Consider the following 24,077-nt stretch of genomic DNA (forward strand, 5'->3'; position numbering starts at 1 on the left):
TTTGTGGACCTGGAGATAGATAGAAAAAGATAAAATTGTTATTAAGATGTGGCAGCTTCAAGCTGTCCTGTTTGTTTGTCCCAAAATCTCTTCGTACCAGTTCCAAAATTACCTCCTGCCAGAATTAGGCTTGGAAAAATAACATATTTCATATATGACATATGTTTGAAATTAGCAGGAAATGCAGCCAAGATTTGGAAATTAACAAGGAAGAGTTATTTCTGAAAACATTTGAGAGCCAAAGAAGAGTGTTTGGCTTGAAATATTAAGGCAGCGCATTGTTTAGTAAATTAAATAATTAAAAAAAAAAAAATTCCAGAAGGAACAACACAACCTTTTTTTCAGTATGTGTGAATAATTCTTATTTACAAACTTGTTTTCTGTCACAAATTAAATGATTAGTCTACATGCATTATGTATAGAGTAATTAATCTGCGGATAAGATGTTAAATTTTATTGTATGTGATTTTTTTTTTTAAATGGGATCATGGGCGTGAGTCTTCCATATGTAAAAATGTAGAGAGACTGGGATATCTGGGGTATGTATAGAGGTCGAAGGAACCCAGAACAAGAAGCAAATATCCCCTCTCTCATATGGCACACTGGGTATAACTTCTTTTTCTTTCTTTCTTTTTTTTTTTTTCCCCAGCATCCAAAATCTTTTTGACGACAGGGCAGGATCTGAGTTAGTCTTTTTAACTCAGCTTGTCCCATTGATTTCTGGCTCATGTGAACTTCTTGCCTTTGGAGCAGACACAGGGTTTGGTATGGCTGTGCAGGGTTTTTGGGGCCTTGCTGAAATGCCTGTACACCTTGTGACCCTTGTGAGAACAGTGAGCTGGATGGTGATGTGGACATTTGGAGAGTGTAGGGCCAGCTGGTTCAAAGTGAGGATCTGGATCTTGCTTCTGGGCTTGAGAATGCAACCCAGGACCAGCTGCTCATTCACAGTGAACGTGCTTTCAACTTAGATACGTCCCGACCCTGTGTATCATCCATTATGTTCTCTACTATTATAGCTGTCTCGCTTTCTCGCTAGGAAGCTTCATCTGCTGGATTATCTGAGAAAGGGACAGAGGAGGCTGATTGATGTGATTCATAAACAGCCTTTTTAGCACAACTTGGTTACTTGGTTGAAAGTAAGTTTTCTTCCTCTGACCAGAAACCTTTGCAACTTGACCTACAGCCTCAGGTAGATGTTCTGACTCTTGGGATCCTTGTGTTTAACCTTTCAGTCTTGGTTGTGATGAACATCAACTTCTATGATGATACTTCATGTTCAGCCAAGTCCAGAAAAGCTGAACTTGATTTTTTTTCTTTCAGATTTTTAAAAATTATATATATATATATATATATATATTTTTGTTGTTGTTGTTGTTGTTGAAAATATACACAGCAGAACATACACCAATTCAATAAGTTTTACATGTACTATATAGTGATATTGATAGCATTATTCAATTTGTGCAACCATTCTCCCTCTTCTAAATTGTTCCTTACATTAACATAAACTCACTATTCCCTAAGCTTCCTATCTAAGCCATTGAGTTGCTATGGTCAATGTGTTCCCATATATATCTTAAATAGAGCTCAACATTGACATTCTTTACTTTCTAAACTAAACTATTGTTTGGTTTAAAGAAGATTTCAGGGGATATTTTCAGTTTAAGATTCTAAGATGATCTCAGGGCAATAGTTTTGTTGGTTCATCTAGCTTCCATAGATTCAGAAAGTCTGGATTCCATGAGAAATTGAAATTCTGTTCCACATCTTTACCCCTTTTGATCAAGATTCTGCCACAGAATCTTTAATCAAAATGTTCAGAAATGGTAGCTGGACACCAGCTAGATCTTTTGGTCTCAGTGCAAAGGAGGCAGTTGTTCATATAGCAATTAACCATGCATTCCATTTCCTCTTACGATTCCTAACTCTCTTTCTTCTTCTGCTGCTCTAAATGAATAGAACAAACTTTCATAAATTAGAAGAAAAGCTTGCTTGAATTAACTTGCAATGCTTTTCTAATTTGTCTCTTCCCATCACTGTAAGATGGAGTATTATCAAGGATGGTGTCAGCTTGGCACTATGACCTTTGCTTCTGAAATAAAGCTGTTTGTTCTGAGAGATTTCCTCCTGTCTCTTTATGAATTCTCAGCATCCTTTAACATTAAGATAGTATAACATCAACAGATTATACAAATCACTAGTATTATATAGATCCTAAGAATCAACTAGAGGAAAGATGAATTGGTTTAAAACAAGAGTGCAGGAAATCATTGAGTGACTTTTTAATAGATAAAGAAATTCAAGAAACTAAAAGTTACAATATTGAATAATTCTGGAGCACAATGAAGAAATCCTGATAATGTTCCTTGGCTTACCATATTAGAAAGAAACACAGGAGGGCACTTCCAATTTTTATTGATGACACCATCAACAGGAGGCAGTGAGTGGGATTTGCAAATTGGATAAACTAATTACCATTGTATGACATCATCAGGCCCCTTCATGCTCAGATGCTACGTCTCTTCATAAAATTAAACCAACAAAAACATTTACCCTTCAGAATTTGTCTGAGAACTAAGTGAGGTAATACATTGAAAAATAAAGACACTATAAAAATTTTACAAATGCTTATGAAAATAAAACCACTATAGTCCCTGGAGAAGGACATCATGCTTGGTAAAGTGGCTGCAACAGTAAACTCAAATATAGCAACTATTACGAGGATAGCACAGGATTGGGCAGGGTTTTGTTGTACATAGGGTCACTGTGAGTTGAAACTGACTTGACAGCATCTAATAATAACAATAGCAACAACATAACTATATTTGCTGTTTTCATAATACAAGAAATGCCTAGAAAGATTGCAAAAAGTAGAAAAGCACAAAAGGCAAAGAATAACTTGGTAAATGAAAAGGTGAATTCACATTCATTTACTCAGCCAACATTTCCTGTGGAGAATGACTTTAGACAATGCACCTTGTACCCATAAATAGCTTGACTCTCAAGGAGCTTACTGTCTTATAGTAAAATTAATGGAACAGTCTGAATAACTGAAATCCCAGGCGGAAAGTAGCCAATGACATGAGAAAATTATAAGTAATGATTTTAGAGTCCAGAGAAACAAGAGATCACTTTTTTTTTTTTTTTTTTTCTGAAGCCATTAGGATAGTCTTCTTTGTGAGATGATATTTTTTAAAGGCATTCTAAATTGGGCCTCAGATGGCCAATTGAGTGTTAGCCTGACTGGGCTATAAATCTCAACAGTTTGACAGCTATGATATGGAGTGGCTGGTGGGTTTGAACCGCCAGCCTTCTGGTTAGCAGTCAAGTGCCTTAGCCACTATGCTACCAGAGCTCCCATGATATAGTTAGGCGGTTATGTAATGTTGTAATCATTTCCCATGATGAGATCTGATATAGTGTAATCACTTCCATAATGAGATATGCTATGAACAACCAATCAGTGTAAAGGGAGTTTCCTCAGTGGTGTGGCCTGCATCCTATATATATGTATATATATATATATGGATGATCTGGCAGAGCAATCTGGATTTTTTCTCAATCTGGATCCTGGATTTGGCTCATCATCATCTGTCTCCCAGTTCTTTTCACTTGAGCCAGTGGCTGGCCATATTGCATGGTGATATTGGAATTCCTTAGGCTCTGCAGCCTGTGAGCCAGCAGCCTGCGAGCCAGCAGCCTGCTTCTTCACTTGCTGATCTTGGGTTCATCAGCCCCTGCAGCTTTGTGAATCAGACAAGTCTGCAGTCTGACATCTGACCCAAGGACTTGGAACTTGCCAACTTCTACAATTGTATGAGCCATTTCCTTGAGATAAATCTGATTTTGCTTCTCTAGAGAATCCAGCATAAGACATTTGATACCAAGAACAGTTCTAGAGAAACAAAATCAAAAGGATGAATTTTTTAAATTGGTTCTGAAGTCTGAGTAGTTTTGAACACACTGATGACTGCCTCCATTAGTAAATAGGGCAATGCTAATCCATGTTGCTGTGAGGTTGGAGGGTATGCCACAGGTATTTCAAATACCAACAGTGCCTCCCATAGTGGACAGTTTTCAGTGGGACTTTGAAACTAAGACAAACTAGGAAGAAGGATGGGGCTATATGCTCCTGAAAAACTGGTCACTGAAAACCTCTACCTAGTAAAATAATAAACAAAAAGCAACACCATATTCCTGGAGGGATTGCAGAGTTTAATGCCACACTGAAAGAACTGAAGGTCTCAAGGATGGTGATTTCCACTATATCCCCTTTTAACTCTCTTGTATGGCCTTTTCAAAAAGTGGAGGGATCTTGGAAAATTACAGTGTATTATTATAGACTTAACCAGTTGGTGACTCCAACTGCAGTTGCTGTTCCAGATGTGGTTTCATTGATTGAGAAAATTAATGCATCTCCTGGTACTTGGTATGCAGCTATTGATCTGGCTAATCCCTTTTTCTCAAGTTCAGTTTTTCAGGATAACCAGAAGCAGTTTGCCTTCAGCTGTTAAGGCCAAGAATACACCTGCACTGTCACACCCCAAGTGTGTATCATCTCTTTAGCACTATGTCTTACTTTAGTCCACAGGTATCTTGATCCCCTTTCCCTTCCACAAGACGTCACATCCATTACGTTGATGACACTATGCTTATTGAGCCTCATAAGAAGAAATATCAATGATCCAAAGCTTGTTGTTAAGACATTAAGTCAGCAAAAAATCAGGCAGCTTCCACCTCTGTGAAATTTCTGAGGATCCAGTGGGGTGGGACATGTGGAGATATTCCTCATAAAGAGAAAGATAAGTAATTGTATCTGGCCTCATGCACAACTAGCAAGGAGTTCAATCCATGATGGGCCCCTTTGGAATTTGCAGGCAAATATACCACATTTGGGTGTGCTACTTTGGCCTATTTATCAAGTCACTCAAAAAGCTGCTAGTTTTGAGTGGGGCTCAGAACAAGAGGAGGCTCTGCAACAGGTTCAGGCTGTCATGCAAGCTGCTCTACCCCTTGTGCCATATGATCCAACTGATTCAATGGTGCTTAAAATGTCAGTGGCAGATAGAGATGCTATTGGAGGTTTTGGCAGGCCCCTATTGGTGAATCACAGCACAGATCCTTAGGACTTTTAAGCAAAGCCCTGTCATCCAATGCAGATAACTACTGTCTTTTTGAGAAACTGCTTTTGGCTTGTTACTGGCCCTTAGTTCAGACTGAATGTCTAACCATGGGCAACAAAGTCACCATATGGCCTGAGCTGCATATCATGAACTGGGCATTGTCTGACCTATGGTGTCATAAAATTTGATGTACACAACAGCACTTTATCATTAAATGAGAGTGGCTTATACGAGGTCAGCCTTGAGGAGGACCTGAAGGCACAAGTAAGTTGCATGAGGAACTGGCCCAAATGCCCATGGTCTTTCCACTTCTGTCACATGACCTTCCCTATCTCAGTGTGTACCTATGACCTTGCAGGGAGTTACTATTATAGTTGACTGAGAAATAGAAAACTTGTGCCTGATATGCATGATATGCAGGCATCACTTGAAAAGGGACCGTGACAGCAATGCAGCCCCATTTTTGAACTTCCCTGAAAGTCAATGGTGAAGGAAAGTCCTCTCAAAGGGCAGAAATTTGAGTATGCACCTAGTCATTCTCTTTGCTTGGAAGCAGAAATGGCCAGATGTGCAATTGTATACTGATTAATGGGCTATAGCCAATGGTTTGGCAGGATGGTCAGGGATTTGGAAGCAACATGATTGGAAAATTGGTGGCAAGGAAGTATGGGGAAGTATGTACATAGACTTCACTGAATGGGCCAAAGGAATGAAAAAGATATTTGTGTTTCATGTGAATGCTCACCAAAGGGTGACCTCTGCAGAGGAGAATTTCAACAATCAAGAGGATAGAATGACACATTCTGTGAGAAGCAGTCATCTTTACTCAGCCACTCTTGTCATTGGCTAATGGGCTCATCAACAAAGTGGCCATGGTGGCAGGGATGGAGGGATGTGTACCCTATAGGGAGTCATTCCTTAGGGTAACCAGCCAGCAACTTGATGGCAGGTTGATTATGCTGAAACACTTCTATCATGGGAAGGGCTGCATTTTGTTCTTAGTGGAATAGACACTTACTCTGGAAATGAATTTGCCTTCCCTGCCTGCAATGTTTCTATCAAAACTAAATCTGTGGACTTACAGAATGCCTTATCTGCCAGCATGATACCTCACATAGCATTGCTTCAGATCAAAGGATTCATTTCACAATAAATGAATGTGGCAATGGGTCCATGTTCATGGAAATCATCGATCTTATCATGTTCTCCATAATTCTGATGTTGACTATGCAAAGGCATTTGATTGTGTGGATCATGACAAATTATGGATAACATTGAGAAGAATGGGAATTCCCGAGCACTTGATTGTACTCATGAGGAATCTGTACCTTGACCAGGAGGCTGTCATTTGAACAGAACAAGGGGACACTACATGGTTTAAAATCAAGAAGGGAGTGTGTCAGGGTTGTATTCTTTCTCCATACTTATTCAATCTATATGCTGAGCAAATGATCCAAGAAGCTGGACTATATGAAGAAAAACGTGGTATCAGGATTGGAGGAAGAATCATTAACAACCTGAGATATGCAGACGATACAACTTTGCTTGCTGAAAGTGAGGATGACTTAAGGCATCTACTGATGAAGGTTGAAGAATACAGTTTGCAGTGTGGATTATGTCTCAATATAAAGAAAACAAAAATCCTCACAACTGGACCAATGAGCAGCATCACAATAAATGGAGAGAAGTTTGAGGTTGTCAAAGAATTCACGTTGCTTGGTTCTACAATCGATGCCAATGGAAGCAGCAGTCAGGACATTAGATGATGTGTAGCATAGAGAAAGTCAACTGCGAAGGAACTGTATCAAGTGCTGAGGAGCAAGGATATCTCCTTGAGGACTAAGGTGCGCCTGACACAAGCCATGATATTTCCAATCGCCTCCTATGCATGTGAGAGCTGGACAATGAATAAGGAAGACCGAAGAAGAGTTGATGCTTTTGAGTTGTGGTGCTGGCGAAGAATGCTGAAAGTACCATGGACTGCTAAAAGAACTAACAGATCTGTCCTGGAGGAAGTGCAGCCAGCATGCTCCTTGGAAGCAAGAATGGCCAGACTTCATCTCACCTATTTTGGTCATGTTGTAAGAAGGGACCATTCCCTGGAGAAGGATGTTGTGTTAGATTGGGTTCTCTAGAGAAACACAAAAAAACCCCCAGCAAGGTATATATATATATATAGAGAGAGAGAGAGAGAGAGAGAGAGAGAGAGATTTATCTTAGGCAAATGGCTCACAAGCATATAGAAGCTGACAAGTCCAAGCTGCAAAGTCCGTCTCTGTAGGAGGTGGGGCTTGCAGCCGCCTTTTTTTTTCGCAAGCACAGCGGAGCTGAGAGATTCAAGCTGGCATGCAGTATATTGGTTGTTGTTTCCAATAAAAGATGAATCCAAGATCTCCAGGGGAGCAGTGAGCCGCTCACTCAAGGAAGTTTGTAGTTCGGAATGCCGTTCTTCCAGATTGTCCTTGGAATATCATTGCAAGCAGGCCCCTAGGGAAACTCCCCTTGGGCAGACTGGCCACTCAGAACTCAGTCATCTGATCCCATCATGGGAGCCACCACACAGAACTGGGGTCCAGCCAAGTTGACACACAGCTCCAACCATCACAGATGTCATGCTTGGTAGGGTGGAGGGTCAACGAAAGAGGGGGAGGCCTTCAACGAGATGGATTGACATGGTGGCTGCGATGATGGGCTCAAGTATAGCAGGAACTGTGGGGCTGGCGCGGGATCGGGCAGTGTTTTGTTCTGCTGTGCATGGGGTAGCTATGAGTCGGAAACTACTCGATGGCACTTAACAACAATAACAACAACAACAATAATTCTGAAGGAGCTGGCTTGGTAGAATGATGGACTAGCCTTCTACAGACACAATCATAGCACCAGCTATGTGGTAACACCTTGTAGGGCTGGTTCTATATGCTTTAAGCCAGTATCCAATATCTGGATAATTTGTTAATAAATAATTTATTTCTCTAATATCCAGGATTCACAAGTCAGAAACCAAGCAGTGAAAATGGGAAGTGGCACCATGCACTGTTACCCCTAATGATTCATTCACAAAATTTTTGCTTCCTGTTTCTATAGCTTTAAACTCTGCAGGTCTGGAAATTAGTCCTAAAGGAGGAATACTCCAACCCTTGAGATAAATCTCTCTCTGTCTTGTTTGCTCTGTGTGTATATAGATAGAGAGAGAGAGAGAGAGAGAGGGAGAGAGAGAGGGGGGAGAGAGAGAGAGAGAGAGAGGGCGAGCGAGAGAGTGAGAGAGAGAGAGAGAGAGCACGCTCTGGTGGTCTCGTGGCTTAGTGGATAAGACATCTGGCTGCTAACCAGAAAGTCAGCAATTCAAACCCCTCAGCCCCTCTGCAGAAGGAAGATGGGGCGATGTACTTTCATAAAGATTTACAGCCTCGGAAACCCAATGGGAGTCACTATGAGCCAGAATTGACTCTATGGCAGAATATGACTCTATGATTTTGTATATGTATATACATACATATATATTTGGGGAAAATGACAAGGGGAAGTAGGAAAACATTGCAAACATGGGGAGAAATATGACTATTCAGCTGTATTCTACATAGAGTGTAGGTTGTTGTTGTTGTTGTTGTTTGCCGTGGAGTCGGCCCCGACTCATAGCGACCTCTCCTTGGGTTTCCGAGGCAGTATCACTACGGAAGTAGGATTGCCCAACCTTCCTTCCGAGGAGTGGCTAGTGGGTTTGAACCGCCAGCCTTCTGGTTAGCAGTCAAGTGCCTTAGGCACTATGCTACCAGAGTGTAGGTAGAGGTAGTGAATTCATACTCTTTTAAACTCAAAAGAGAGAAAACTATGGTTGATGATGGTAGAAGTAGTTTATGGTGGTAGTGGGTGTAAGATTCTTTGTTTGGGAAATCTAGCAATAGTTTACATGTGCCAGGGAAGGAAAGAATAGAGGTGCAAGAAGAGACACAAGTTGTGATAGGAAATGAGAATAAAGGGAGAAAAAGAACATGGATTTTGTTGTTGTTGTTGTTGTTAGGTGCCATCGATTCAGCTCTGACTCATAGCTACCCTATGTATAACAGAATGAAACACTACCTGATTGTGGGCCATCCCCACAATTCTTTTTATACCTAAGCCCATTGTTGCAGCCACTGTGTCAATCCATCTCATTGAGGGTCTTCTTCTTTTTCACAGGGATATCAAAGAATAATACAAAGATCAAAAGAGTTTTAGGAAATAAAGTTGAGCCTATTCATTTGTCAGGCAGGGAACACAGACCAAATAAGAAATTTGCTGCATAGATATGGAGTGGAAAAAAGGTTTCATGATATTTATATTAATTCAGTATTGGAAACTAGCACTCTGGATAGGATGAAATGATTCCTTTGTCTGTGTATGGTTGTTTAAAGCAAATCTTGTTATACATTGTTGAGGAAAGAGTCTTTACTTAGGTATAGAAGGGTCTGTCAGAATCATAAAGAGTTAATGATCCTTTATCAACTTCAGTTGGTTAGGACCAGTCCGATGAAACGGCATTCAGTTTTGATATCTCCTAGGCAAGTATCCAATATATGGATAATTTGTTAATAATTTGTTGCTATAATCAGAAATTATTCCTTTTACTTGGGTTATCCAGGGAAAAGATGAGCTAGGTCACTAGGTGTGAAGAGGAGCATGATTTTAGCTTGTCCTTTGCTTTTTCTTGCTTCATGATTAAATCTACTTTGATAATGACCATTATCTCAGAGTGACCATTATTAAATTCCATGTGCCAAAAATAGTTAACTCTTTTTAATCTTTCGAACATGTCCTTTTGTTTCACACCTTGGGGCCTTCGTAATTGCTGTGCCCTCTATTGGAATTTCTTCCCACCCAAGTCTCATTGTGGAATTTTCACATTTCACTTAAGACCCAGTTCTTTTCTGTATAAAATAGTTTAAAAACCATTTCCTAAAGCACAAACACTTTCTTTTATCACATTTGGCTATATAAATACCCACGTGAAATAAAAAGAAGATGGCCTAGCTCAGTGGTTAAGATTTTGGATTTTTTTTTACTAATTCGACATATCTGGGTCCAAATCTCAGATCTACCACTACCTTTGATCTTGACAAGTTACTTGATCTCTCTGAACTTCAGTTGTTTTATCTATTAAAAAAAAAACAAAAAACAAAAAACTCACTGCCATTGAGTTGATTTGACTCATAACTCACCACTGTTCACTCTCACTGAGGAAGAAGTTGGTCAGAAAGCTGTGCCACAGCCATGGCTTTTAAAGACACTGGAAAGACACCCATGGAATGAGAGGTGACCATTCAATGGATTAGAAAGAAGCTATGTAAAATCCCTGGAGAAAGTATGTGTTGACTTGATTAGAGGCTTAAAAGAGAAGAATCTCAAAGCAAAATGATCAGTTAGGATGCCTACCAACACTCTGAGAATCACAATGAGGAAATTCTTTGTGGCAAAGGTTCTAAGACCTGGGATTGTTTCCAGATGAGAATCCACAAGCGGTTCAACAAATTGCACAGTCCTTCTGAGATCTTTAAAGAGATCACTTCCTTGAGCATTGAGCCTGTAGTAGAGATTGAAGTGACCATTGAGGATGCTTAAGTCAATTATTTTAATTAATTGATAATCTATTGGTAAACAAACAAACAAAAAGACCTAACACTATTTTGACTTGGAAATCAAATTTCAAAATAGAATCTCTAGTGCATTCATAGGAGATCTGGTAGCATAGTGCCTAAGGCATTTGACTACTAACAAGAATGCTGGTGGTTCAAACCCACCAGCCACTCCTCAGAGGGAAGTTTGGGCAATCTACTTCTGTAGTGATACTGCCTCAGAAACCCAAGGAGGGGTCGACTCATGACTCCAGAGCACATAGCAACAGTGTATTCATAGGAACTCTGGTGACGTAGTGCCTAAGGCATTTGACTGCTAACCAGAATGTTGGAGATTCAAACCCACCAGTCACTCCTCTGCAGAAAGACTGGACGATCTACTTCCATAGAGATACCGCCTCAGCAACCCAAGAAGGGTTTGCTATGAGTCAGAACTGACTTGATGGCAGTGAGTTTTTGGTTTGAGAGTATTCATGAATTCAGTCAATATATTTAGGTAAACATTTGTCCATCTATTTTTTTTTTTTTTAAACTAGAGCATTAATACTATATCTCTGTAGTGGGCTGTGGATTGTGGATTATATTTATGCTAGCCAGTTGAACCTACACTTTCCTAGAGTATCATACCACCAGGAGCTCGAATCTTGTCAGTGATATGACCAATGTGATCTTTAGATCTCTGAGATGTATTCATCTGCTTCTTTGGTCTTCATTCTTAATCATGCACATACATATCTTTCCATTTAGGTTTCTACTCATCTTCCTTTCAAGGCATTCTGATTCACTTAAGCATCATTTCCTGTGGCATTTGATTCCTGTTCTTTTCTTGTCCAAATACTCATTTTACAATGGTCAGGTTAGGCCCCTTCTAAGCAAAAGTATTTATTTGTATAGCAAAGGCCATTTCTCAGTCAAGTGTAAATGGCAGTGAAGAAGTAGATTGTTAGGTTTTCTTCCACTTAATTCCTGTGCTCTGGCATAAGCTATGATGTTCTTAAGATGCAGTTTTCATTAATTCATTTGTTTGATTCATCATTCACCCAACATTTATTGTATTCCCCGTACCAGACATTCTGCAGGGCTCTGAAGTCACACTGATAAAGAAGAGAGAGAGACCATGTTTTATTCTGGTTAGTGGTCTACCTCTAGGGCCCTGTCTCCTCACTAGACTGTAAATATTAGGAAGGTAGAGACCATTCTTGTTTTGTTCTCTCAGATACATCTTCCTCCTAGTACCATCACATAATAAATAGTTTGTTGATTGAATTGACTAAGTCAGTTTTATAAATTTTAAAGGACTGAAAAATGGCAATAATTATTCTGTTACTTTTTAGGAAAGAAACAATTCAGGTCTAAAGTGAACATTAATTTGTTAATGACTAATTTTTCAGTAGGAGTCTCTGGGTGCTGCAAACAAAATGCTTGGCTACTAACCTAAAGTTTGGAGATTAGCATTCACCCAGAGGTACCTAGAAAGAAAGGCATGGTGATAAACTTCCCAAAATATCAACCACTACAAATTCTATGGGGGCATAGTTTTAGAAACTCTCACACACAGCAAGTTAGCATGAGTCAGAATTAACTTCACAGAAACTTTTATTTAAAGTGGTCATAAAGCCCCACCACTATTTTCAGTGGGAAATTCAGACAAGAATATTAGCACTGAAGAGTACCTTAGTAACCAATTGATAAAGTCTCTCCCTTTCTTGTGAGGCTAGATTAAAGGGATCACTGAAGGACACACAGTTGTCATGCATTAGATCTGGGATTTCAACCCAAGTTTTACCAGTGCTAAATCTTTGATCATCCTACTACACTGTGTCACTGTGTGAAGATCACCTCAAGATAGTGTTTCTGTGCTTTACATTTAATCTTTAGACAACAAGGTGAAATCATATCACCCTAGATAAAGATCTTAACCTTGGAGAGACTTCTGTTAGCAAATCAGGATAATGAAGCGTGGCAGATGTTGGTTGGCATCACATTTAAGGCAAAAATAATTTGAGCTGGCTGAGTCCTAAGGCTTATCTTTGTCTCTTGTATGAAAATGTTACATGAAAATGTGTTGGAGCTTTGACATGTGTGGCAACCAATCCTTAGAAGTCACACCTCCTCCTACTCTGCAACTGTCAGTGCTGGCTTCTAGCTAAAGGTTGGAAACATTGGAGTCACATGACTTGGCTTACTGGGATCCATGAGGCCATGAGCCAGGGAAAGGCATGCTAGGAGAATCAGAAAGGGTATGGGACAAGATGATGTTAAAATGGGGTTCTAGAGAAGGAGTTTGACCATTAGAGATAGAATCCAAGGTAGAATAAAGGTAATCAGAACATTTTCTGAGACTTACTAGCTTCATTTCCTGCAAAGAGGAAATAGAGATACAATTTCAATTATGCTTGGTAGAAAAATAGGGTTCAGAGTGGGTTTGCATCATCCAAGGACATTGTGTAGGGGCTATGAAAGGGCAGGAATGAGTCAGGCAAACTGTTCCCAGACAAAGAACTGGGACACAAGGTAGAGCTGCTCTCAGGGAATAGAACTCTGGGTTGATTTTCACTAGATGATACCATAGGAGTGTCTAGCCACACCTCTATCAGCTGGCGCTACTAAAGACTCATTCCATGTCTTGGCTGCTTGTGAGATACATTATTAGACTATCATGTCCAGGTCCCTCTTTAGTTCTGGGGAAGAGTTGGGGCTGGAATATTCATACCATGTGGCTGAGATAGGGCTAGAGCATAGGTAAGTCACCCTGAAACATTTTTGGATGAGATTACCATGGCTACTGACTTATGAAGTTGGATCTTGGGAGGAAAGTGGGAAGTTTTGAAAGTATAAAAGATAGCTATAGTCAAAGAGAGAAGTTTGTGGATATATGGAAGCAAGTAGCACAGCATAATTGTCATAAAGCAGGGTGGGTAGGGGTAATGAAAGAGGAACGAGCAACCGAAAGGCAGATAGCTACCTCTCATATACATGGTAAATTGAGTTTCAACTCAGGCAGGAGCATATATTCCTTAGCAAAAAGGGAACACATATAAGATTTCCCATGTGAGAAAAAGTCAGAATTATGAAACTGGACACATTCCAGAAAAAGTAATAATTCATCACAATTGTGTAGACTTTTAGTGTTTACAATTACTTCATATACTTCCTCTATTCTTTCTCATGGAGAACATGTGAATAGTATTATTTTAATCCTATTTCTCTATTAACTCTATGGCAGTAGGTTTTTTTTTTTTTTTTTGGTTTGGTACTTCCAGATGAGTACATTAAGCCTCAAAGTCATACATAATGTTCAAGGTCATGAAATAGTGAATCAAGGACTAACCTCAGGTCTTATTCCAAATTCTGAGTTTTTTCTTTTAGATCATATAACTTCACTGCAGGGAAGACTGAGCATTACTCTGGGTGATTTTTTCAGGGACAATGATTATCTTTCATTACTGCATCTATAGTGCCTAGGAGCTCTGATGGCATATTGCCAAAGTGGCACATCGACTGTTAACCAGAGGTTGGCGGTTCAAACCTACTAGTCACTCTTTGGAAGGAAGATTGGTTAATCTACTTCCATAGTGATACAGCCTCAGAAACCCAAGAAGGGGTCACTCTGAGTCAGATTCAGCTGGAGGGCAGTCAGATTCAACTAGAGGGCAGTGAGTTTGTTTTTTTTTTTTCGTTTTATAGTGCTTAGTCCAATACTTGGCACATGGTAGGCACTCAGTACTTGTCTACAGGAAGATTAAATAAAAAAATGGGTTGAAAAAGATAGGTGATGATGTCAACTTTTAAATAATATGAATGGACATTTCCCTGGTAAACTCTACTCTAAGAGAGAGCAACATTTTGTCCAACAATAATTTAGCTACCTGCCCCTGTCCTTTTTAGTTACAATGAAAAAGAAAACACAGTTAAAGTTGAAAACTAATCCAGAATTCAACTACTACTGTCTTCAAATTTTGGGTTAAACTTTGTTGTTGTTGTTAGGTGCCATCTAGTTGGCTCAGACCCATAGTGACCTCATGTACAACAGAGTGAAACGTTGCCCAGTCCTGCACCATCCTCACAATCGTTGTATTAGGGCCATTTTTGTCAATCCATCTCACTGAGGATTGTCCTTTTTTTCACTGATTCTCTACACCTCCACTTTACCAAGCTTGATGTTCTTCTCTAGGGACTGGTCCTGCCTGATACGCAAACACTCACTGCCATAAAGTTGGATCGACTCATAGCGACCCCTCCTTGGGTTGCAGAGGCAGTATCACTACAGAAGTAGATTGTCCCATCTTCCTTCCTAGGAGTGGCTGGTGGGTTTGAACCGCTAGCCTTCTGATTATCAGTCAAATGTCTTAGGCACTATGCCATAAGATGTCTAAAATAAGCGATACAAAGTCTCACTACCCTTACTTCTACGGAGCATTCTGGAAGTGCTTCTGCCAAGACAGATTTGTTCGTTCTTGTGGCAGTCCATGGTATATTCAATATTCTTCACCAAAACCATAATTTAAAGGCATCAATTCATCTTTGGCCTTCCTTACTCACTGTGCAGCTTAGACATGAATAGGAGGTATTTGAAAATATCATAGCTTGGGTCAGGTGCACTTTAATCCTCAAAGTGACATTTTTTGTTTTTTAACACTTTAAAGAGGTCTTTTGCAGCAGATTTGCTCAATGCAATATGTCTTGATTTCTTGACTGCTGCTTCCATGAGGTTTATTATAGTTCCAAGTAAAATGAAATTCTTGACAACTTCCAATCTTTTCTCCATTTATCATCATGTTACTTATTGGTCCAGTTGTGAGGATTTTTGTTTTCTTTATGGTAAAGTGTTTTAAAGTTCTTTATGTTAAAGTTGTTTTCTTTATGTTAAAGTGTAACATAAAGAGTCTTTGATCTTCTTCAGTAAGTACTTCAAGTCATTTTTGTTTTCAGCACAAAGTTGTGTCATCTGCATATCACAGGTTGTTAATGTCTTCCTCCAATCCTAATATGCATTCTTCTTCATGCAGTCCAGCTTGGATTAAACTTTTGTCAATATTAAACCATGTCATGGATCAACATTGTCCTTCATACTTTAAAAATCACTGTTAGAGAACATCTACTAGCCCATATGATATTTTTGCTTTTTGCTTCTTTCCCATATCCCAGTGAAATAGAGTGATAACTTTATTAATGTTACTAACATCTTTCCCATACTTTATTTGAATGAAATATTCCTTAAAATTATTACATAATAATATACAAATATTTTTTGACATTTTAAAGTTATTGTAACTATACTGAAGTCTTTGGGGAAAAAATCCTGTTCCATGCTTCTTTCATTTTTCTCATAGTTCTGAATACAATGCTAAACTCTTAATTGGGTCTTAATGAATACCTGTTGATAGAGTAATCTTCTGAAAAAGAAACGACTTATTCTTCTTAGTTTTGTTTTTGTCTGTCATTTCATAATAGCAGCTGTACATAGAAGTACATGAAAGTTGCCATAGGAATATGACTTTGCTTGTAGTGTAATGGAAAGAACCTGTTTTAATAACAGTCACAGCTAAGTTTTCATCCTGTTGCAGCTATAGGTAAGTTTTATAATACTCTGAGCCTCAGTGCTTTTATCTGTGAATGGGAATAATAATTTCTATCTCATAGGACAGTCATGATATTTAATGAACTAACAGATCAGAAACTACTAAATACTGTATAACATGTAGCAAGCGTTTCACTCTTCTCCTTCTCTACCCTTAAATAATTTGTTGTTGTTGTTGTCATGTGCCATCGAGTCGGCCCCGACTCATAGCGACCCCTCCTTGGGTTTCCAAGGCAGTATTGCTACGGAAGTAGGATTGCCCAACCTTCCTTCCGAGGAGTGGCTGGTGGGTTTGAACCGCCAGCCTTCTGGTTAGCAGTCAAGTGCTTTAGCCACTATGCCACCAGAGCTCCTACCCTTAAATAATAGCATGTGATAATACATATTCAATGTTGATGTTGTAGGCCAAAGACTGGGCTATCAGTTTTGCTCCTTCTTTATAAGGTGGATAATTCTGGACAAGTGACCTCTTTTCCAGTGACCCCTCTAAATTCAATTTTCTGCAAAATGAGATCAAGGAGGAGGATTAAACAAAATTGTTAATGAGAACAGATTTTGTTAACTATAAATCTTTATACAAATGAAAGATATCTACTGTCATCCATATTTTATTGACCACAGTGAACCACTAAAAAGAAAGAGTGTGTTTCTAATTTTATTTCCTCTTCAAGTAGAAGAAACGTACCCAGTGAGTTAAAGATTTTCCAGCTTGACTCAGTTTTACAAGACCTGACATCAAAGTAGAGTATTACCGTTGTCTCTTGGCCATAGCACTCTCATGATGGAGTGCTAGTTATCGGAGACATTCCTTAGTGAAAGTGTTAAATATAATTTCCTTGAGTTCTTTACAGAAAATCCTAGCCTTTTTTTGCTCCTAGATATACTGCCAACCTATTGACACTATTCCAGAACCATTTTTTTTCTTCTTTTTACCCTAAGTCTAAAAATGTCTTTGTAGTTGATCATAGTAATAAATACTTTATAAGAGGTAATGGATATCATATACATTATCAAATGCACATATTATAAGGTTTAATTTAAAGAATCACATGAGCAACTCTCACAGCAGCCATTTGGAGGAAACAAGAAAAGAGAGCGGGTACATAATGTACGTTTTCTTGAAGCTCTCCAGGGGAGGCTCTTACATGATGCAATGCAAGGTTAGGTTTAGCTCTCCTTTTGAACTCAAATGGCAACATGAATATTTGGTTTCTATTTATTGAACTTCCAGAGCCTCCTTAGCAAGATTTATCTTTTCACATGACAACATTAATCAAGGCAAATTCCACCATGACTATTGCCACACATTTCTTGCCATGTGCTATGTAGTTAGTTTACCCAGAGCCTACTTCAAAGGATTGTAATTTCAGTATTTTATCACTTCAGCATTTCATCTGTCATTCTGGCAATATTTGATGCCTCTTTTATCCTTCAGTTTTTTTTTTTCTCTCCATATAAACTATTAATATATATGAAAATGCATGTGTCTCTCTTAGACTCTCATTACCATCTTGCTTGCACGGCTAGTTTTGCATGCAGCCTGCAGTAAATTCAGTGTGGATGGTCTAACTAAGTTATGGAAAAGCCAAATGTGATTGGACAGATTCATAAAATGTAGTCAGGTTGTACATACTGAATATATATTTCTTTCTCCTTCCTCTACACCCACACATAAGGCAGCTTGTTTGCATATACACATCCTCTACAGGGGAAGTCTTGGCCACACATAAATGAATTGATAAAGGCCAGGAGTCACATAGCCCATACCAGACATTGAGTTGCAGCTCATGAATCAGCTAAAGCTAACTATAAATAAATGGCTATGGGCTCATTACAGTGCTGGTTATGGGCCCTTTCCAGTGATTGGTTTTTAATCTAAAAAATAAGGACCAGTGGGCTGTTTCAAATATTTCATGTCAAGGAAGTAAATGCCCATAATCAGGGGCCTTTTTCCCCCCCTTGAACTGATTATTAATGTATAACGGCCAGGGAAAATTGTTGTCTACAGAATTTCTGGGTTGTAATTTCACCTCTGACGCCAAACCACAAAACCTTATGTGACCTTGCCTCGATTATTTATCACTCTTGTGTTCCTGTTTACTAATTTTCTGAAATGAATTTGCAGTCATGTCATAAAATTAATCTCAGCTAGTTAACTGGTTGGTTTACTTTCTGCAATCCATTCCATTGTTCGTAATTCTTTACTCCTGCTTCCTTATGCACTGTATTTGTCAGAACTCTTTTGGTTTCAGGTGACAGAAATGCAACTTGAATTGGTTTAAAAAGAAAATTAACTGATTGACTTACATACTTTCTTTTTCTGATGGTACTTCAACCAAGAAAAAGAGCCAGTCACATAACCTCTTTTTCACACATGGAGAATCTTACTTTTTTCTCTTGAAATTTACCCTTTCTTAACTTTGCCAGATCTTCCAATGGGTTCTTCAGACCTTTTATCCTAGAACAGAAGGATAGAATTAAACCATCCTTCCACATTCTTCAAAAGCCTTGTTGGATTTAAATAAATTATAAAGTTAGTGGGCAGAAGGTTGGGCATTCCTACTTCCGTATTGATACTGCCTCGGAAACCCAAGGAGGGGTCGCTATGAGTCGGGGCCGACTCGATGGCAAATAACAACAACAACAACATAAGCTATGTTGTTGTTAATGTGCCATTGAGTCGGACATGACTCATAGTGACCCCTCCTTGGGTTTCTGAGGTGGTATCACTATGGAAATAGATTGCCTAACCTTCCTTCTGAGAAGTGGCTGGTGGGTTTGAAACGCCAGCCTTCTGGTTAGCAGTCAAGTGCCTTAGGCACTACACTCCCAGAACTATAGGGATGAAAATATAACCAAAATTCTAAAGAAATTTCCATGAAACTATGTGATTATACTTGTTTTTCTGCCTTTAGGAGTTGTGTTTATTGTATCCAGAATAATTCTAAAGACTTTGATATATATTATTTGATGAAAACAGTAATCTTGGTGACTGACAGCATTTATACTCCCCATTATCCCCTTTTCTCTTCCATAGTATTTTCAGGTTCTGTCATAATATTATCTGGTTTATGGCAGATTGACAGGTGGAGAGTATACCACATGATTTGGACATCCTTTGCAAACAAAGAAAAGGCCTGTGGTGCCTTCCTATAGCTACCTGTGTTAAGATGTTCCTAACAACTGACTTCCTGTTGTCTTTTGGTCAGGAGTCAGCATCTGAACCCCCATCCAAGGAATCCTTCTACTATGGATAGCTGTTTCTAGGTTTCATATCCATCCTTCAACATACAGCTGCTTCAGATTTGGATTTCTTAAATCTGAAACTAGTTATAATGTGTTTAATTTCAAGTTTCCTTATGTAGCTGGGGTCTTTATAGAAATTCAAGTAGAAATTCAGAATATCCAGGGAATATCCAATGAAATTGTGGGCAGACTTCCAGGAAACTATTTGGATGGGTCAATTTGTGTGAGATTTTTTATTTTCTCCCTTCCTTTCTTCCTCTTTTTCTTTTTTCCCTCCTTCCCTTACTCCCTTCCTTCCAGCTTGGGGAATGAGGATTACAGCACAAATTTTATGTTTTCAAATGTCCTGGGGCTGGTCACGGATATTTGAACATTTAAGAGAAATGTTGTTGTTGTTATGCGCCATTGAGTATTCTCTGACTCATAGTAACCCCTCTTTGGGTTTCTGAGGCAGTATCACTATGGAAGTAGATCACCCAATCTTCCTTCCGAGGAGTGGCTGATGGGTTTGAACCAGCAACCTTCAATAGCAGTCAAGTACTTTAAGAGAAAGGGAGGATATAAATGAAAGCTGAAGGAAGCATTTCTTGAGGAATTTTATGAGACACAAGGACATACACTTCACTACTTTAGTCTTGTGAAAAATGGTGTCAGAAAGGGTGAAAGATGCACAACATTAAGCACCCAGCTTTTACAGAGCTTGAGGTTTCTAGTAGAAAGTAGTGTTATTTTATTCTCAAAGCTTTGCAAGCAGCATCCTCACAAAGACATTAATATTTTCAGGGTGAGATGCTGCTGTATTGAATTTAGTAAACTGCCCTCATGCTATTTCTCCTACAGAAGACTTTACTGAAAGAGGTTAAGATGGGAAGAACATGGTGGACCTTACATGGTGATAAGGAAGACTATTCATAAACTCCCTTAAGACACAGTGAAGAGGCTCCCAAGAATTACTGAGTGATATCTGAGAGCCTATGTGCACAATCTGAGCCAACAGGAAGTGAAATAGAGTTATTACCTTTAATATGATCACAATTTTACTCATAACTTGATGAAACTTGAGCAAATGTTTTAGTCTTGCAAAGATTTTTACTTCATGATCTTTTTAAGGAGATATTTTAAGACTTGATGCAGACATCCTTAGGGAAAAACTTGCAATAAATGCAAAGGTATCACTGCCATAATTTTATGTCTCAGATTGATTTCATGATACACAAAAGACACATATATCTCTAGTGTGTGTATGTATGTATATATGCTGACTTTCTCTGTATTTTGATATACTTTAATCTCTATATACTGTTTTTAGAGACATAATTTACATAATCACATATGTTTGTGAATACTACTGTTTAGTGGACTTGCATTATAGTTAATTTTATTCTCTGTAAAAAAGATAAGCTATGTATGTTTGAGAAAAATTCTCTAATTTCTAGAAATGTTTGGTGAGATGAATCACATATCTAAGATCTGCACATGACTAGTATTTAGAGAAGTGGAGATTGTTTTTCCTATTGTACTACTGAGCTAAGTTAGGGCCATTCTCTCTATCAATACATAAATTCTTTTACTTTTCTTGGCATCATTAATGAAAAACTGATGGCATCAGTATACTTCATAGTTTCATTAACTTTATCTAGTTTAGAATAGTTAATTCCACTCTCTAGAAGTGCTTGATTTATTTCACAAATAAATCTGTACTAACTCATCTCATAGCAGCCCTTTTCCAGCACATTCTTGGTTTCCTATTTAGTCAACCAATTAACCAAGTCATATTTGAAGCCTGACCACTGTTGTACAATCTTAGCAATGTCATCTTCTTATTTATTTACTATGGAAGTTCCAAGAGAACATAATATTTCTTCTGTGGTTGCCTGGAGTTTGTGTTTGGACACACTGAACTAGTTTCTATTTCATTGGCTGTGACTTGCATTTATGTGAATTTTTTTGGTCAAATATTCCAAAGATTTATATAAACACAGCCAAGACAAAGCCTTCCTTTCTTGAAAGACATCCTCTAGGAATAGTAATATTTATACTTCAGCTTATTCCCTTTTCTTCCTTAGTAGTATGCTGACAGCCATGAGAAATGTGTTTTCTTTAGAAGGATCAGATGTCATTCTTTTCAAGTCATCAGAGCCACCTCCTGCAGAACTTTGGCTCGTTTGCTTACCTTGAATTTCCCATTGATATTTCATTTAACTATAACTAGGTCAAGAAAAGATGACTGGGTCTAGACAGGACTTCATTTTTTCCCTCCCTTGGCATATCTACTTTAAAAGTTTTCATTAAAGGTCATTCCCAAGCCTTCCCTTGTCTCTGCAAGTCTCAAATTATATGGAGTCTCTAAGAAATGTAAAAATAAATAGGTTGTTGTTGTTATATGCTGTCGAGTTGGACCTGACTCATAGCGACCCCTCTTTGGATTTCCAAGGGTATCATTATGGAAGTAGATTGCCCAACTTTCCTTCCGAGGAGTGGCTGTTGGGTTTGAACTGCCAGCCTTCTGGTTAGCAGTCAAGTGCCTTAGGTCCTATGCTATCGGAGCTCCTAAAAGTAAATAGAAATAATAATGATAATAATAATAATAATAATAATAATAATAATAATAATAATAATACAGTTAGCCAGGTTTGGAAGATATTCAAAGACAGAGAGCTTGACACAAGAAACCAAAAACAGTCTTTTTATATTCAGAGATTTTTGCTTAAGATAAAATGTGGCTTCCTGTTTATAAAGCTAATCCAAATGCTTGGAAATCAACTTGGTTATCAGAGAGCTCTTGTCAAACTGTGTTTTGGGTAATTAAAAAAGTGATTAAAAAATACAGTCATAGAAAACTTGGTTAAATACAACACTGGAATACTGAAATATTCCTTGGTGAAATATACTCGTATAAACTGTGCCTGGTAAAATACACATCATTCTAGCATATCTCAATAGATATTAAAAATATTAACATCTTTTATTTATTCATCTGTTTTATTTTGGAGTCCCTAGATAGTCAAAAACCAAAAACCCAAACTGACTGCTGTCAAGTCAGATCTGACTTATAGCGACCCCTCCTTAGGTTCCCAAGGTGGTATCACTAGGAAATAGATTTTCCTAGCTTCCTTTTGAGGAGTGGCTGGTGGGTTTGAAGCATCAGCCTTCTGCTTAGCAGTCAAATGCCTTAGGCACTACGCCACCCAAGCTCCTCCCTAGGTAGTGTAAACTAAAGTTATTGTGCTTGGTTACTTACTGAAAGGTTGGGGGTTCAAGTCCACGCAGAGCCTTCTCAGGAGAAAGGTGATCTACTTCCAAAAAATCAGCCATTGAAAATCTGATGGAGCACAGTTCTGCTCTGACACACACAGAATTGTCATGAGTCAGAATCAACTCCAAAGCAACAAGTTTGGCATTTTAAATTTTACTTTAAACACAAAGGAGCTCTGGTGGCATAGTGCCTACAGCATTTTTGACTGCTAACCAGAAGGTTGGTGGTTCAAACCCACCAGATTCTCCATGGAAGGAAGATGGAGCAATCTACTTCTGTAAAGATTTACTGCCTCAGAAACTCAATGAGGGTTTCTATGAGTTGGAATCCACTAGATGGAAATGAGTTTGGCTTTTTTGGTTGAAACACAATGGACACTCTCATTTTTCTCAGATTCAATACTTAATGTGTCAAATGATCAAATCCCAGAGAGAACAAGTTATAAATATTGAAGACAAAAGCAGGTTTTGGAAGGTGTAAGCAGATTCTTTGTAAAGTCTGCCTCTGTGACAAACTTCAAAGCAAACAGAATACTTTAAGTTCAAAATCAGGTGCCTGTTTTAAACATTATATGTAAAAAAATTCTGTTTAGTATACATTATTATGCATATAAATGCTTTAAAATACATATAATTTTCAATATTTATAAGTAGCCAGTTTGGATTTCCTGTAATGCTTTTGTATTCATAGGCTGGAATGATTATGATGAAATGACCTCCAACTGACCTGTAAAAAATATATGTAAACATTTTACAGAGGGTAGATGACTTGCTGGAGATAGACAAAGTGTTCCTGAAATGTTGGGAGAGGTCTGTGTCCATGTAGTAATGGTATATAAGACATAAGTGCACTAGACCATCAGGTGGTCTAAGGGATAGTCAATAAACCTTTGTAAGCTTCAATGCTTCGTTATAGGCTGAGAGACATCATTGGGTTGATTGGGGCCTCACTGCTCCCTCCTCATTAGCAATGGGAGGGAAAGTGGGGTGAGATCTTACTGGCCATTATTGGAAGAAAATCTCCTACCTGCTCAAAACCCATCCCATGCCTGTCCTGTTATTCCTTTTTCATAAATCTACTTATACTTTTATAACAGCAGTAAGTGTTGTTGAGTGCTGTTGAGTTGATTCCATCCCATAGCTACCCGCAAATAACAGAACAGAACTCCTCCATAGGGATTTTTTGGCTGTAATATTTATGGAAACAAATCACCAGGTCTTTTTCTCACAAAGTCCTGGGTGGTTTTGAACCATCAGTTT

General features: G+C 38.5%; 1 pseudogene; it reads right to left on the reverse strand.

Moving 5' to 3' along the window:
• Positions 1-725: 725 nt before the first annotated feature.
• On the reverse strand, positions 726-2,507 carry LOC103196092 (annotated as a pseudogene).
• Between the last annotated feature and the right edge of the window lie 21,570 nt (positions 2,508-24,077).

This window comes from Orycteropus afer, unplaced genomic scaffold, assembly GCF_000298275.1.
Source record: "Orycteropus afer afer isolate SDZICR_OR568_19922 unplaced genomic scaffold, OryAfe1.0 scaffold00005, whole genome shotgun sequence".
In the NCBI taxonomy this organism is placed as follows: Eukaryota; Metazoa; Chordata; class Mammalia; order Tubulidentata; family Orycteropodidae; genus Orycteropus; species Orycteropus afer.